General features: G+C 50.7%; 1 protein-coding gene across 12 annotated transcripts in view; it reads right to left on the reverse strand.

Moving 5' to 3' along the window:
• SULF2 (sulfatase 2) overlaps window positions 1-14,172 on the reverse strand; it is a 130,303-nt gene that overhangs the window by 103,687 nt on the left and 12,444 nt on the right. The window lies entirely within an intron of this gene.

Here is a 14,172-nt window from a genome sequence, read left to right on the forward strand (position 1 = left end):
TCACTCACCAGCCGGGTCTCCTCATCAATAAGCCAGTGAGGAACCTCAGTTTCCCCATGAATAAAATGGGGAGACATGACTATGGCAGAACTCAACCCAAGGCGGGGGGGTGGGTGGTGTTCACAAAGGTCCCCTGTCAACAGGTCCTGTGATGGGGTAAGATGTCCATATTGGTTTTAAGTTGCAAAACAAAATGACAACAGAGAAAACTGAGAACTCAGAAGCTGAGGGAGAAGCTGTCACAGTCCCCTGTGATCCCGGTCAGCCCTTGCCTGCGGGTCAGGTGGGGTCACCAGCAAAAGGTGGGGGAAGGAAGGCGGGCCGGCTAAACTGGAATCAGGCGGGTCTCCGATCTCGCTTGGCTCTTTGCTCTCTGCAGTCATTTTTTACTTCTTGAGGAAATGAGCCTTCAAGTCCTGTCCAGATATAGACTTTTGGTCTCATCTATTTAAAACGAGAGAAAGAGCGAGCAAGCAGACGTGTTGGGAGGAAACCAACCTTGTTGGCCTGAGTCACCGTCCCCACGACCTTGAAGGACTCCGTCTGCCCCTGCTGTCGCAGGGAACCCTGCCTCACCCCAAGCCATGGCTCAGGGAACTCACCAAGGACCCCAGGGTCTGCAGAGGGGGCTGTGTGCCTGTGTGACCCCACCCGGGGATGGCACCAGCTGCCTACAGGGAATCCCACTTCCTCCCCAACCCGCTGTTCCCACCTCCATCCTCTCGGAGGCAGCCAGCAGGGTCTTCCTAAAATTCAGATCCAAACATACAACTCACAAGGCCTGGGTAAGGCGAGCCCAGGGAGGTTCTCAGGGCCCAGGTCTGAAGGGGCTCTCACTCCAGGTGGACAAGTGCAAGGTGATCAGCTCACCAGAGTCCCAGCCCTGTCACTCACCCATTCAGACCCTCCCCCGGCTTCTCATGGCTCCAGGTACAAAATGCAAACTCCCACCAAGCCTTACCGGGGTGGTGGTGTGATCCAGCCCCTGCCCACCTCTCCCCCATCCTCCCAATTGCTCTCAGACCCATGGCTTTTTTCTGTCACTTAGATAAGATTCTGCCTTCCAGTGTGGGGGCTGCAGGTTCAATCCCTGGTCTGCAGCTAAGATCCCACATGCATCGTGGCCAAAAAACCAAAATATGAAACAGAAACAATATTGTAACAAATTCAGTAAAGACTTTAAAAATGGTCCACATCAAAAGAATCCTTTTTTTTAAAAAAAGGCATAAACACAGTATTTTGAAAAAGAAAACTTTCTACCCAAGGATAAATAAAATAGCTGCGTCCCTTCCCTGTAGAACTAACCACACAAAGTCAAAGAGAGAAGAAACGGGGCTTCTCTATCTAACAGCTTCTAGTTCACATTTAATGCTTTAAGCTGAGCCCTGGGCTGGCGGCTCCCACATCTGCACTGTCTCTCTGTTTGCGGGGAAATTAGCAGGTGTTGAAAGGTGACAAAGCACATTAGCACCATCGGGAGACTTTCTGCTGGAGGTAATGGGAGGCTTGAGAGGGTTCAAAGGAGACATGCCCAAGACTCTAATGGTCCTGAGTTACCCCAGATCATGGGATGGGGTCCTCAAATCATGTTATCAGTCCATGTCCCACCCCACTTCAGGAAACGAAGAAGACTGCTTTGTGTTTTGTACTTGAAATGTGCGCTTGACTGGTACACCAGTTGGCCCACTCAAACGGACATTCACAAAGCAAACAGGGAAGGCTGGCATGCTACAGTCCATGGGATCGCGAAGAGTCGGACATGACTTGGTGACTGAACAACGACAAAAGCAAACAACCCAATCACAAAATGAGCAGGAGACCTAAATAGACATTTCTTCAAAGAAGACATACAGATGGCCAAGAGGCACCTCAAAAGGTGCTTCGTGTCGCTAATTATTAGAGAAATGCAAATCAAAACTACAATGAGGTATCACTTCATACTTTTCAGAATGGCCATCATCAAAAATCTACAAAAAATGAATGCTGGAGAGGGCATGGAAAAAAGGGAACCCTTCTGCACTGTTGGTGGGGATGCAAATTGTTGCACCACTGTGGGAAACAGTATGGAAGTTCCTTAAAACCTTAAAAAAGAGTTACCATATGATCCTGCAATCCTGCTCCTGGACATACACTTGGAAAAAACTATAATTAAAAAAGATACATGCATTCTATGTTCATAGCAGCACTATTCACAATAGCCAAGACATGGAAACAGCTTAAATGTCCATCAACAGACGAATGGATAAAGATGTGGGATATATTATACCATGCAATACTACTCAGCCACAAAAAAGAAGGAAGTAATGCCACTTGCAGCAACAGAGATGAACCTAAAGATTGTTATACTAAGTGAAGCAAGTCAGAGAAAGATAAATATCATATGGTATCACTTAATGTGGAATCTAAAAAGCTGATACAAATGACCTTATTTATGAAACAGGAGCAGACTCACAGACATAGAAAACAAACTTATGGTTACCCAAAGGGAAATGGGAGGGGCGAGGGACACATTAGGAGTGTGGAATTAACAGATACACACCACTATATATAAAATAAACAACAAGGATTTACTCTATAGAACAGGGAACTATATTCTGTATCTTGTTATAACCTATAGTGTCCTTCAGATGGACATTGAGCAATAAAATAATAGCGAGAGAATTTCTAAGGGATGCCCTACAAACAGCAACTCTCATTTTACACACATATCAACTTGTTTAATAAGCATATCTGCCCATCGATATTATACCCATTTTATGGATGAAGAGGCTGAGGCACAGAGAATTATAATAAAAGCACTCTCCCATGATCATTTGGCTAAATAAAGGGCAGAGGTGGGATTCAAACCCAGTCTGGCTGGAGTCAGCAGCTCAACGAGAACCTCCTGGAAGCAGATTTCGGGGTAACTTTCTAAAGGTCTCCCAACCTCAGTTTCTTCATTTGCCTCTGAAGCAGCAGGAGCAGGTGCTCTTGGAGGGTCTTTTTGGTTCTGGGCCTTTGATACGGAGGTATGGGGGGCCTGGGCCAGATGGTGGTTGGAGCTGGGGGATACAGTCGACTGGACTCTTCCTTGGGATCCTTACACTGTTCCCCTCCGTTCCCGGGCAGCTCTAACCTTCCAGCAAGGATGCTGATCCTCTGGATGGGAGTCAAAACTCCATGAGCAGAGATCAGAGAATAACAGGAGCTAATTGCTTCATCAGATCAAGTCATCAGTAGGTCGATTTTTGATGAATTCCCCCAGCTCCCACTTCCCCTGGCCTGGTGCCAGCCTCTCTCTGGATGCTGGAGAAATCAATTAAAATGACACAAGGGATTCTGCTTCCATTTTTCTCCTTCATAAAGATTCAGAGAGGCTGAAGTGAGAGCATATCTGGTGAATCTGTGCAACCCTAGCTGAGCGACACTTTGTCCATCCCTTGGACCGCTCTGCTTAGTCCCACCAGCTGGATTCCCTTCCTGCCCTTTGTCCTGTGTCTTTCTCACAGACCTTGGCAAAGCCAAATCGGCCCAAGAAGACATCATTGGAAAAGCCGAATGCCTTGAGTGTTCAGAAATATCACTCCTGCTTCTGGATTTATCTGATTTTGCAGAGAGGAGGAGGTCTCAGCATCACAGCTTTGGGGAAATGCCTGGGACCTCACGCAGGCCTGTCTGGGAAGACCCACATGGCTGTTTTCCTCTGAGGATCCCCAAACTCGACAAGAGTGACTGAGAAGAGTTCGGGAGCAATCGGACCGCCCAGGGAGAGGGAGTGGAGAGGAAGAAGTGGGCAGAAGCAGAAGGAGGAGTTGATCGGACAGGAGGTGAGAAGAAAGGAAACTGGGATGTGGAGATCCCCAGAGCCCCTGTCCCAGACCTGGGGACCCTCCTAGGTGATCCAGAGAGCCAGACCCTGAGCCACGTCTTCCTTCACTCACTTTACAAATAAGTATCTAGGGTTATGTGGTAGGGTAATCCTGTCTGGGTTATGACAGCCTAACTGTTTTCCCTGCTTTCACACTCAGCTCCTTCTATCAAGCAGGCAGAAGGATCCTGTTAAAGACAAAAGTTTGTCTTCCTCCATAGAAAAGCCCTCCAGGGCTCCCACCTCATGCCAAATAAAACTCCCAAACCCTCCAAAAGGCCTAGAAGACCCAAATGCCTTCTGTCCGTCCCCTTCTGACCTCATCACCTCCATTCCCCCCCCCCCCTTCCCCACTTGACTCTGGTCACATGGCACCCGTGCTGCTCCTAGGACAAGGCAGGCATGTCCCCACCCCAGGGCCTTTGAATGTACTAGTCTTGCTTCCCAGAGCCTTCATTCAGATCTCTTCATGGCCCTTTCCTCACCTCCTTCAGGTCTTTGCTCAAATTTCGCCTCTGCAGGTTAAAAACATAAAGCTCTTCCCTCCCTAGGAGCACCTACCACCTCTGACAGCTACATATTTTACTTATTTTTTTGTCAGTCTCTCCAACAAGAATGTCAGTGCCTCAATGGTATGGATTTTTGTCAGCTCTGTTCACATCTGTATCATTAGTCACTCAGTCGTGTGGACTCTTTGTGATCCTATGGACTATAGTCCGCCAGGCTCCTCTGTCCATGGAATTCTCCAGGCAAAAACACTGGAGTGGATAGCCGTTCTCTTCTCCAGGGAATAATCCCACCCCAGGGATCGAATCCAGGTCTCCTGCATTGCAGGTGGATTCTTTACCATCAGAGCCACGAGGGAAGCCCATCCCAACACCTAAAACAGTGCTTGGGACACAGCAGACATTGAAAATAATACTGACTTGGCAAAGAATTTTCTCCCTTCTCATAACAGGACCCTAGCTGTGCTTGGAGGCACTGAAAAGAGAGTTGCGCGATGGTGTCCAACTCTTTGCGATCCCACGGACTGTAGCCTGCCAAGCTCCTCTGTCCCTGGAATTTTCCAGGCAAGAATACTGGAGGGTTGCCATTCCCTTCTCCAGGGGATCTTCCCAACCCAGGGATTGAACCCGGGTCTCTTGCATTGTAGGCAGATTCTTTACCATCTGAGCCACCAGGGAAACTCACATGGGGGCACTGACCACTCCCTTTTTCTGCTTATGTGCAATTTGAAGGTAGGATAGAACATGTGACCCAAGTGGATCCAGTCAGCACATTCCATCTCTTTAGTTCCAGTGATTGGCCCAGACACAGACACATGATCCAAGCTTGGTCAATGAGAGAGAAGTAAGAAACAGCAGGGTGGGTACTGAGTGCTGGGAAGGTGTGAGCCCAGCCCAGCCCAGCTACCAACTGGAGCCTGAGAGAGGAGGCTGGTGTTGGTGGGCTGAACCAAGTTGCACCTTGGAGCCAGCTACAGGTTCAAACAAGTGCCCTTTGTTGCTTAAGCTGATCTGAATTGGGGCTGTCATTTGCAACAGGAAATGCCCAGATCAACACAGTAAATACCCTGAAAGAATAATGAGGACGAACTGCAATTAAATTTTAAGTTAGATTTAAAATTTAAATGATGTGCTTATTGCAGAATCCAGCCAATACTAAACACTCTTCCTGTGTTAACTCAGGTCACCTTACAACAACGTTAGGATGCTCCAATTGTGGGTGAGGAAGCTGAGGCATGGAGAGGTTCAAGAACTTTCCCAAGGTCGTGCTGCTTGGATGCTGAGTATTATACTTTGACTGACCCCCTCCCCGTTTCCTCTCCTGTCTTCCCTGTGCCCCAGGAGGTTCAGTTGGCTGGACCATCAACGAGCTCTGTGCTCTCTGGCTCCTGGCTGGGTTTGGCTAAAGGAAATGCTGCCCAGGGAAGGGAGGATGGGAGGAGAGAAAGGCCTGGGTAATTTCCAGGTATCTTCCCTGCCCAGTTGCTAGGAACTGAGCATATCCCTCTATTACTCTACTGAAGGCCACAGCTCCTGTGGGGGGCCCTTGCCAGGTTCCAGCGAATGGTCCCCACTGTCCCCTAGCCCCAGAGATCTGTATTATTCATTTTACATCTCTGTGGGAGGCACCATCTGTTTCCTGCAGGGCACCTGTGCTGATAAAGCAAGCAGATAGCATGCCTGAGATTTACACCCAGATATCCTGACCTCAGAGTCCTCTCTTGACGCCTCCGTTTACTTGGAAACTGACATATGATACTAGAAGCTGAGGTTAAGTGTGTTGTAGAAACAGGAAGAAAAAGGGGGAACTGCTGATCTGCGGGCAGGCAGGGATGGCTGCGTGGAGGAGTCCTTACAGAGAAAAGTTTGAGATGCCTAAGAGGAGCAAAGTTCTGAAAAATCCACAGGATTTGAGTGGACTCTGAAGAAGGCATGGAGGACAGAGTGCCTCAGGCAGGGGAAATAGCTTCAGCAAGTAGCAGGCGGTGCGGGAGGAGTGAGATGTGTGGTCCCGAAACTCGCGAGCCTAGAAACTGTCTAGACAGAGGATGACACGCACACATCTGGTAAACCTTACATCCCCCTCGTATCGCCCTTTTCTGGGAAGAGGAAGCTTGGCCGTCCTTCCCTCCTCCTCTCCAGGGCTGTCAAAGAAAGGACAGGAGCTCCTGCAATCTACAGGCCACAGACTCTGTCTCCCCGACCAAAGTCCAAGGGTCAGGTGGCTCTCTGTAACTGTCCTTGGAATTTCAGCAGGAGGCAGAGAACCAAGCCCACAGGACAGGAAATAGAAGGGTCCTTAGAGGATGGAGGGAAAGATCACATTTCAAGACAAGGGCTCAGGATCTGGAAAGGAAATTAGGGCATAAAGAGAAGAGCCCAAGAACCCAGTTGCCCGCACAACTATTCAGGTGCCAAGAGATTCTCGAACGCCTGCTCTTTGCCAGGCATAGTTCTTGGCACTGCATATAAAACAGTGGGGAAAAAAAGTATCTGCCCTCATGGAGCTGACATTCTAAGGAGTCAACATATCAGAAGCTGGAGTCAAAGAGTCCAGCGAATGGTGAGAAGTGTCAGAAACATGATCGGAAGTAACAATAAACCACAAGTGAACTCTTAGAATGGGGTCATGGATTATACAGCAAGCTCAAAGAAAGTTTAAAAACGATATACTTGAAGTCTTGAGAAGCTGAGCATCAAAGTGTTTTGCATACCAAGTGAGGGACCATATAATTCACACACTCAAATATCTGAGCAGAGCCCATATCAGACCTGAGCCCATCCGAGCCTTCTGAACCCCCTGCCTCAGTGACCAGCCCAGCAGAGTAATCCAGATGCTTTGGTCTGACTAGGAAGAGGTTCCTCTTATTTCCAGCTGGCTAACTTGGTCCATGTCGGTCCACCACGAGGATGAGAGATGTCTCTGATGCCATCTCACCTCATGTCGAGTAGGAATAAAGACAACACGTAGAAGAAAACACAGCTTCGAAATAGAACGTTCTTGGGTTTTGCCAACATTCGAGACCATGGATCCGGCTAAGCCCGAAGGAGGAAGAGTCACCTCTGGGGTCTTTGTTTCAGGCACCCAGGGATTCTTCTATGTCCTTCAACGGCTCTGAGGTCTCTTCTTTCTTTCAGGGTCACTTTCTCACACTTGGACTCTCTGAGGACATGAATCAAATTCTCTCGTTCTCTTAGGTCACTCGGAACTGCTTTCTCGGTCACTTGCAACCGAATGAGCCCGCCTGGTAGAGCAGGCTGGGGGCAGAGAGTTGACTCAGGTGGCTTCCCGGGCACCGCCTGCCTCCGTGGACAGAGACCTGACGAGACGACATGGCCACTAGCGCCTGGCCTGGGCCCCGCTCTGCCTTAGCACAGGCAGACCTTCCTCCTCCTTATTTGCTGACGCGAGGAAGGTGGTGCAGAAAAGGGGAAGAAATGTGGGCGTGGGAGTCCTGAATTCTGGTTCTGATCCGCCCCAGGTTCCTCCCCTGCCAAGAGAAACAGACTGTTCCCCGGGCGCAGCCTGGGCCTCGGGACCGGTGGAGCCTGAAGCAGACAGGGAGGTCCTCCCTCCTCCCCCCCTCCCCGCGGCAGGCCTCCCTCTCCTGGCCTCATCCAAGGTCTGCTCTCTTCAGAGGGACGCAGCAGAAAGGGCTGGTCTCTGCTTTATTGTGCCTGAGGCCACAGCTGAAAAGATGCAAAAGCTGGGGACTTGAATCCTCAGTTTGGTGGCAGTGGGCTGGAGCCTCGGGCCGGGGGTGGGAGGGGGCTTCTCCATGTGGCCTGGGCTTCCTCACAGCATGGCGGCCCCAGGCTGGTGACTGATTTCTTCTGCAGCAGCTTAGGGCTCCAAAAGTGAGCGTCCCACCAGCCCAGGTGGGACTTTCCTTTTTTAAAAAATTTATTTGGCTGTACTGGGTCTTAATTGCAGCATGTGGGATCTAGTACCCCAATCAGGGATCAAACGCAGGTCCCCTGCCTTGGGAGCTTGGAGTCTTAACCACTGGTCTACCAGGGAAGTCCCAACCTCATCTCTTCTGACCGAACCTCATCTTTTCTGCTGTCCCCAGCATTACTCCCACCATTCTACTGGTCACCAGTGATAGGCGAGCCTGGCCAGATTCATGGAGGGGACACGGGGCATGCCCTGCCTCCAAGCAGAGGAAGGAGAAGACCGCTCTGGAGGTGCACACGTCGGGGTTACCTTGTGGGCCCGAGAAAACACAGGAGGCCCTGCCAAGTCACAGAGGCCTGGGCACAGCAGGGGGTGGCAGCCTCTCCCCTGTACACGTCACCCTTCTAGGAAGTGAAACGGCATCTGAGTCAGATTCCATCTGTCTGCACCTGCCAAGCTTTGGAGTTTGTGCCCACGCCCATATCAAAGATCCCCGAGCCTCAGGAAGTCCTGGGGTGACCGGAAGGCTCTCCCAACCCCTCTCCTCTTTTGTGAATGACCCAAAGGGGTTAGATCAATGGGGCCTGTGCTCAGCTGATTCTGAAAGGAGCAGAAGAGGCAGAAAGCGAGCTGGCCCCAGGCATGAACGCGCGGTAACTGCCTCTCCTCCTGTGCCACTTTAGAGAACAGAGGTGCCCCAGTTAGATCTGCATTGAAAACATTGGCTTATTCCTGCTTTTTAAAAAGTCTCTTCTTTGTAAGTAGAAAGGAAGCCACCTCCTCAACACAGGAACCCAAACAGAAGTGGGTGATCTGATTTTGGGGAACTGGCCTTCACTTCCCCGGTCCTTTCCTCCTGTTGATGTGGGCCGTGACCCTCTGCTCAGGGTCATCGTCCACTGGGAGGCTGCCCAGGCCACGAGGCTGTCATGCCTGGTTGCATCGGGTGGGCTGCTGGCTTGTCCTGGTGGGAGACTTCAGCTGGGGGCTGCTGGGCTGGGTTGGGAGGGACGTAACACAGCCTGGCTGGGCAGGAGAGCTGCAAAGAGCTCCTCACTTTCCAGAACTCGGCCTGAGGGCACATTGCTTCTCTCAGAATCGACCGCTAGGGTTTGATAGGCAGCTACCAGGAATGTTCTAGCAAGGTGGGCAGGGGCTTCTGGTGTGGAGCTAACGGTCTGCTCCGCTCCCAAAAGGGCGACCTGACTGACCTTGACCCCAGCACCCAGTATGTCAGGGTATCGGAAGTTCTGCTTGTCACCTGCACTCGTGTTTGTGCCAGATAGTCTTCTGTTCACCCCCTTCCTTATTTCAGTAAATGCAGTTACGGACGCAGTTTTATCCCTCCGCAGGGAATGAGCGCTGCCTGCCCTAAACCGGCGTCTTTCGACTTGGGCACTGCTGACATCCGGGCTGCGTCATCCTCTGCAACGGGTGTGCGTTGCAGGGCGTTGAGCAGAGTCCCTGACAGCCACCTGTTAGACGCAAGAGGCACCCACCCCCAGTGGTGACGGTAAAAAATGTCTCCAGATATTGCCTAATGTCCCCTGGTGGGGGGGTGGTGGCAAAATCAGCCCCAGATGAGAACCCCAGCCATAAACAGACAGCAGCACAGAGAAACAAATACAGTGACATTACGGTTAAATTCCTGCTTGCCAAGGACACTGGACATTTTCTTGCAAGGGGAGCAGGCCTCCTTGATGACTCAGAGGCTCAAAAGAGAGCACGAGGAAGTTCAACGTCATTAATGGCTGGGGCAGGGACTCCTAAGAGGAGGACTCCTGGGTCCTGCCCACCAGGAACCAAGACTCAATCCACTCAGTGGGACTGGGTGGGCTGGAGGCAGGTGGGCTGATGTTGTAATGGTCACCTGTGACACCTTCGTGGTGGCCTTTGTCTAAAGTGAAACACAAACTCAAATGCCTGCAGGGCCCAGGCTAGAGACGTGAGGGAGTGACAGGGTTTAGGGTCACAGGGAGGGGTGGGGAGTGCCCTGCTGGACGGGCCATTTGCAAAATCACAATAGTCACTACATTTTAAACACTGAGCAGGCCAAACAGAGCTCCCCTGGAGCTTGCCTGGGGGCCCATTTGCTACCCTTTACAGCTGTGTTGTATTTTCTGAGCACCTACTCTGTGCCAGTGCTGTGTGGAATGCTGGGTAACAGCAGTGAACCTGAGGCAGGCCAGGCCTCTGTCTTGAAGGAGTTGACATTCTGGTGGGGGAGGTAGATATCTAACGAATGAAGATGAATTCCAGATGATCTTAAGAGCCTGGTAAGGAGTTGTCAGGATGACAAGATAGAGTAAATTTGGGGAGGCCTCTAGGAGGTGGTGTCTGGACTGACACCAGAAGAGGGGTAGAGAAGTCAGTCGTGGGCGCAATGCTTTCTAAGCAAGGGAAAAAGCACATGCAAAGGCCCTGTGGTAGGAACGAGCGGGGTCCATGTGAAGATCAGAGTAAAGACCACAACGGTGGGAGCAGGAGTGGCCGCCTGGCATAGGTGAGGCTGCACATCACCTGCCCTCAGCCCACGCTTTCCCGGTAGGCCACACCTGCTACCCTTCCTGGGTGTTTAAGGGAAACAAGAATCAGATACAGTTCTTCCCACCTCTGTTCTTTGTTCTTTTGTCTTGGCTGTGGACAAAACCTTCCCTCGAAGGGAGCTGCAGAGTTATTTCTGCAAAAGGCCTTTGGCCAAAAGCAATAAAGTCGGACCTCAACAGAGTCATTATTCACGCCTAATTGTGGGCTGGTTCTTGGTGTAGACAGCGTGGCCAGGGCTGTGATTCCAGTCCCACCCCCTCCCGTGTGTTAACCCCACCCGTTCTCAGCACTGTTTACCCCCACAGACCCTGTATTTAGGTTTTCAGAGATTGCAGTCTCTTGCATACACATAAAAGGGGTGAAAGGCTGTTTTGACTGCCCGGTATTTATAATCCAGTTATTTCTCCCCTTTCACCCAATCCACAGTGTACTCTGCTCACCCATCACGCCCTGCTATTAGCAGATGCGTGTCTCATTAGCTCACCTTGGAAACAGCCTGAAGCTTACAATCATTTAAGAAGCTTGTACTCACTGGCGGGGGAGGGCGTCTAAAGCAACTTTTACCAAATAACCCGCTAAATTTAGAGATGGAAGTCAGGGAGAATGTCGAGTGACAGATCTGTTTCCAACCCTGGCATGCTGTGCTGTCTAATTAGCAGCAGCTGGAAATAGACTGCCACAGGGGAGGAGCGCCTGGGTCAGAGGTGTTCTTGGAGCTGGCATCGGTCTCTGGGGGACTCACTGGGTGTCATCAGGTATACTGGGTGTCCAGGTGCACAGCGGCTGGAAGAAAAGGAGTGGCGTCCGGGCTCCTGGTGTCCACGGTGGGGAGGCAAGAGCCCACCCACTGGGCTGGCTGGTCCCTCACCACCGAGCACACTCTCCTTTCCAAGAGCCAGCTTCAATCAGCCCCATCTTTGGGGTGAAGATGCTAAGCGTGGCCAGGGTTCTGGGAGCTAGCTTTGGCCCATATAACAAAGAGGGGCTCCCAAACCCCTAGCAGTGCCTGAAATATGGTGCCCCTGCCTGGAACAGCATCATACACACTTGTACCAGACTTTAAAAATATTCATCCATCCATCCTCCATCCATTCATCCTACAATGCTAACTGCTCATCCCGGGGCAGAGCCCCTTATTCAGGGGCTGTGCAGAGGTTTCTAACTCCTCCTTTCTGGCCAGCATCTGGTCCCCTTCTCTTGACAACAGCGCCCCAATTTCCTCTCGAGGATTCTCTCTTTCCTGCTAAGATGTCCAACCCTCTCCTGCCATTTCACCAAAGGGTGATCACATGACCAAAGCTGACCAGTCAGACTCTCTTTCTGGGCCCCTGACCCTCAAATGGAATGTTAAGAATAGAAAAAGCAGGGGTGGGGGGCATTTATCTCATTGGAACCCCTCTTCCATGAGGCTGCCAGCCACTCCTGCCCCTAGAACTTCCGGAGCAGAAGCCTTAAGAAGGCCTGGCAGCTTTCATATGTGCAGTCTTAGAAGTCAGGCTATCCTGAGATGCTACACTGTGAAGAGGTACAGGCAGCCATGGGGAAGACCATGTGCAGGAGGATGGAGCCCTTCAGCTGACGGCCCCATGTGAGCACCCATTTCTGGACCAACAGTCGCTGACAGCCATTCGGGTGGAGCCACTTTGGACCTTCCAGCTGGCATCACTCAAATCGAGAACAACCTGGCAACCCATAATCGTTGCTTTAAGCCACTGAGCTGGGAGTGATCTGTTACACAGCAGACACACAGCAAAAGAACCTGGAATGACACCAGTGAGAGCCTGTTCCTGTGACTGGACGGTTTCCTATGGTGAGTTGAGACTTTTGGCCTCCTGGGGCCAGTGGCTTTACTCAGATGAACACTTAGCGGAGAACATCCTTCATTCATTCTTCTAATCACTGTATCAAACAGCTGGTAAGCTGCTACAAAGATGGAACAAGTTGAGTTCCTTTTTCTGGTGGGGGCATCACATCCTCTGCCTCAGTTTCCTCAGCTTTGAAATGGAGATAACAGGCCCTGGTTAAAAGGATTGTCATGATGATTAAAGGGATTCCCTGGTGGCTTAGATGGTAAAGAATCTGCCTGCAATGCAGGAGACCCAGGTTCAATCCCTGGGTCAGGAAGATCCCCTGGAGAAGGAAATGATAACCCACTCCAGTACTCTTGCCTGGAGAATCCCATGGACAGAGGAGTCTGGCAGGCTACAGTCCATGGGGTCACAAAAGAGTCAGACATGATTAAGCAATGAACACTTTCACAATGATTAAATGCTTGGCAACAAGTACCCCATAGATACTAGATTTTATTACCATTAAAATAAATGAAGTTGCAACGTACTGCCCCAGAAGGGTGGCCATTTGGTGTGAGCAAAGTGTAGCAACAAAAGACAAATGCCAAGGCCCATGTGGGCCAGGCAGGTAATGGACCCGAGTGACGCAGGCCCGGTGTAAGGAAAACCTGGAACCCACACGTCTCTTTCTCTCCAGCTCTCACTTCAGCACTTTTGACAGAGGCATCAGAACGCAGAGGTGGCCAGAGTGTCTGGGGGTCATGTGCTTAGAGGGGTGCGGAGTGAGACGGAAGTGGAGGCCAGGCGGTGCAGGGCCAGGTCGACTGTACTGTGGGGGCAGCGGGCCTCTGGAGGGACGGTGGTTCTGAGGAGCAGCCAGCCCCCACAAGCCCTATTGTGACTTTGCAGAAAGGCACCCCATCAAGGCACCTACTCTCCCGCTTCAGGAGCCCCCCAACTACAGCTGTACGTTGGGGCAGGGCAAGGGGCGAACATGATACAGCTCATCAGCTCAGAAGTCACAGAATCAAGCCCCGAGCCCAGTTATGCCTTCAGCCTGATGCCGTCTCTCTAAGCTGGATGTTTCTTATCAGTAGGGGGGAGACCAAGGGCCTCTCTCATAAGCAGAGTGGCTGAAAAGACCACACAGGATGCTAGGTGTGAAAGCACTTCAAAGCTAAAAAGAACTGATGCAGTGATGATGGAAAACAGTGTAGAGGTTCCTCAGAAAATTAAAAATAGAACTGCCACATGATCCAGCAATTCCACTCCTGGGTATTTATCCTAAGGAGATGAAATCACTCAAAAACCTATCTGTACACCCCATGTTCACTGAAGCATTACTTACAACAGCCAAGAGATGGAGATAGCCAGAGAGTCCATCAATGGATGAGTGGACAGAGAAAATGTGGTACACGTCTGCAGCGGATTATTCGGCCATAAAAAGAAAGAACTTCTGCCATTTGTGACAACACAGATGGACCTTAAGGGCATTATACTAAGTGAAATAAGTCAGAGAAAGACAAATACTGCATGATCTCACTTATAAGTGAAATCTAAAAAACCAAACCCAGAAATGACCTC

The sequence above is a fragment of the Giraffa tippelskirchi genome, chromosome 13 (genome assembly GCF_054371585.1).
Source record: "Giraffa tippelskirchi isolate mGirTip1 chromosome 13, T2T-mGirTip1v1.2.pri, whole genome shotgun sequence".
Lineage (NCBI taxonomy): Eukaryota > Metazoa > Chordata > Mammalia > Artiodactyla > Giraffidae > Giraffa > Giraffa tippelskirchi.